The following is a 3,039-nucleotide window of genomic DNA, read 5'->3' as shown; positions in this document are numbered from 1 at the left end:
TAAGCTACAATGAGTGGGAAAACAGTGATTTGGTAGAGGTATCTCTGATTCGATGAATAAAGGAAAGATATAGGAGTTGTATCCTCAATGGAAGGCATATTTGGGCTCACTGTCAGTATTCCAGAAGACGGAAGTAACCCTGATTCAATGTACTAAACCCAGGGTAGTACAAAGACAAATACCATTATTTTTTTTTTTTTTTTGACTGATGAGGCCAACCCTCCAGAGATCTCTGTTTCTCCTAACCCAAATCAGTCAGAAAACTGTTGATTCGGAACCCCCCAAACCAAGTAGGTTATTTCAAGTCTTGGAGAACTCTAAAGCGGTCCCCTGGCAACTGCTATTAGGGAATCCAGAAATATATTAACTCTTCACCTTCCAGCAGACAGGTCTCTTTCGGTCACTGACCAGCTGTTTGGGGGCTTCACAAGCAGCTTTAGGGTGGTTTCTCTGCCTCTCTGGCCCCTCCCCTGCAGGTTCTCTCAAAGGACTGGGAGAGGTGGGCGGAGCGAAGGCTGGTATGACGCAGCTGTTAGGCGAGAGGGAGGGATAAAGTGGGGAGGAGGTGGGTGAGTTGGGCTTGGAGCGAGAAAGCGATGGAGAAACAGGCGCACAGACACACGCGCGCACGACAGACACAGAAAGCACCAGCTTCCAGAGTTCCGCTCTACACCATCTGTTTGCAGGGCTGCAGAAAGCAGCTGCCGGAGCTCGGTGCACCCCGTGGCCCGCTGGCTGGAGGTGCGAGGTAGAGCAGGTGGCTACGGCCCCCGGAACCAGGAGAGTGCAGCGCAGAGAAGGAATTCTCCGATCCTGTCTGCTCCTGGGGTTCCTACCTAAAAGAAGAAGGGACCAGAGGAGCGGAGCAAGAGGACTGACTGAAAGTCAAGAGAAGGTGAAAACACAGCAAAGTGTGTGTTGTGTGTGTGTGTGCTGAACCTATAGTTGTGTGAATGTTTTAAAGTATTTGAATGTGTTGCTTTACATACCTTTGTGTTTGTGCGTGCGCATGCAGTATCTGGTTGTGTAAGAGTGTCTTGGTGTGTTGCTTTACATACGTTTGTGTGTGTGCAGGGTCTGTGGTTGGGTGCGAATACTGTGTCTGGGTGTGTTGCTTCACATACATTTTTATCCCTGTGTGTCCATTTGTGTGTGCTCGATCTGTGGTTGTTTGAGTGCATTGGAGGGTCTGGGTGTTTTGCCTTGCATCAGGTTGTGTGTGTGTGTGTGTGTGTGTGGAGGGGGAATTGTGTGTCATTTTGTCTTTATTGGGGCTTCTCTGTAAACGAACGGCTGTGGGGCGTGTATGTGTATGATCGTGGGTCCTGGTGTGAGACGCGGGTTTTGTGTCCGTCTGTGCTGTAGTTGGGTTTGCGGCGCCCAAGTATTGAGTCCAATTGCCTTGGTACGTCGAGAGCGTTTCCATCGTAGAAGACCTCCTCCGCTGCCCCCCACATATAGTCCCCATGACCTCCTCCAAATAAGTATTCCAGTGGGATATGCTACAGGTGAAAACTTCTCTCTGAGCTTCCTCTGGGCTCCCAGTAGCTTAGGCGCAGCAGTCAGGAAAGGTAACTTGAGCTCCCACCCCTACGCGAACACACACACACACACACACAAAATCTACCCTTCTAAATGAGAGGGTTCCTAGGTCCCTTCCAGTTATAGATACTATAATCCCAACCATCCCTACCTGGTTTGGAAATGCTGGAAACTAGGAAGAGCAGAGGTTGGGAGGAGAGAAGCGGACAGTCCTGCAGAAGTCAAAAGGGGGGTTCATACATGTTGTTTTCCTCTCCCCTCTCCTTATCTCCTACTTCCACGCAGCTTTTGCCATAATCACACAGTCTCTCTTCAGCTATCTCTTTGCCTAGGCTTGCCTTGGTTTCCCCACACTCCCCATACCTCTTCCTAGGGAGGTTGGGGATGCACATAAGGTAAATTCCTCCTTGATTCTTTCTCCTCTCCTCACCCCCGCCCAGGAAAGTCGCTGGGGTTATGCAGTTGAGAAGGAACCTAAGGATTAAGAGAAGGAAAAAGGAAGAAAGTAAGAGGGTTTTTTTTTCTAGTAATGGGGGGTAGGGAGGGACGCTGCTCTTCCCAGCCCCCCCTCCTTCTAGTTAGTACTGGTCCTGCATTTCCTAGACTTTCTAGTGTCTTTAAGGGAAAGCTAGTCTAAAGCTTCCTTAGCCATCTCCATTTCCCTTTCCCCACCTCCCATGCAGTCTCGCTTGCTCCTAGGGAAGGGAAAAGAACTGGTTTACTTTGACGGTGCGTTGGGGTGGGAGTTGGAGGTGGGATAATCAGAACATTTCCCCTTACTCTCGGCATAATCCTTGCTGCAGAACCTAGGGGGAGCCACCAGTCACCCATTTTAGTGCCTAAAAAAACCTTACACAATTAAAAAAGGAATTCTTCCATATCATTAATTTCAATTCAACTAAAAAAAAACCAAAGAATTGGTTCAGCCACATACCTTGTGTCCAGGTTTATGCTAGACATTGTGGGAGGTAAAAGAGAAGTAGAAGGCATTGAATCTGTTTCTAAGAGTTGAACCTTTCTTGAAAAAGAGTAATGTAGCCCAACGCAAGCTCATTTCTTCTAGGAGGAACTCAGGAACTGGATTTTCCATTTCTTTGCTCCTTCACCCTACATATTAGAAACGACTCTAACCCCTCCCTTACCACTGCAGCCTTCCTCCAACGTTTTTTTTTAGTCCATTCCAGAAGGAAAATGACTAAGGATCTCATACAATTCATTTCTTTATGAGCTACACTCAACCTGAGAGGAGAGTATACACTTCAGACCTTCACCTTGCTCTTTTTCCATCATCCTAGTTGTCTCATTAAGTCATTAAAATGGAATCATTTATGTACATATTCTGAAAAATAACCTGGAGCCCGGTAGAACATATTGGTTGTTCAAGAACATTTAGGGATATGTCAAATCAGAACTATAAATTATAAGGAGACAGAGAGAGACAGAGAGAGAGAGAGAGAGAGAGAGAGAGAGAGAGAGAGAGAGAGAGAGAGAGAGAGA

The 3,039-nt window shown here is 47.2% G+C and overlaps 1 protein-coding gene across 2 annotated transcripts in view; it reads left to right on the top strand.

Moving 5' to 3' along the window:
- Nucleotides 1–548: 548 nt before the first annotated feature.
- The window catches only part of SSTR2 (somatostatin receptor 2), a 5,373-nt gene continuing 2,882 nt past the window's right edge, over nucleotides 549–3,039 (top strand). For both annotated transcript variants that reach the window (XM_069076520.1, XM_069076519.1), the window contains exon 1: nucleotides 549–895. The gene's annotated coding sequence lies outside the window, so the exon portion shown is untranslated. The remainder of the gene's footprint in view (nucleotides 896–3,039) is intronic.

This window comes from Petaurus breviceps, unplaced genomic scaffold (assembly GCF_028583685.1).
Source record: "Petaurus breviceps papuanus isolate PSGF00001 unplaced genomic scaffold, PetGlider_PUasm1.0 90925, whole genome shotgun sequence".
Classification (NCBI taxonomy): Eukaryota; Metazoa; Chordata; class Mammalia; order Diprotodontia; family Petauridae; genus Petaurus; species Petaurus breviceps.
Note: the sequence above shows the minus strand (reverse complement) of the source record. Positions and strands in the feature narration are given on the sequence as shown.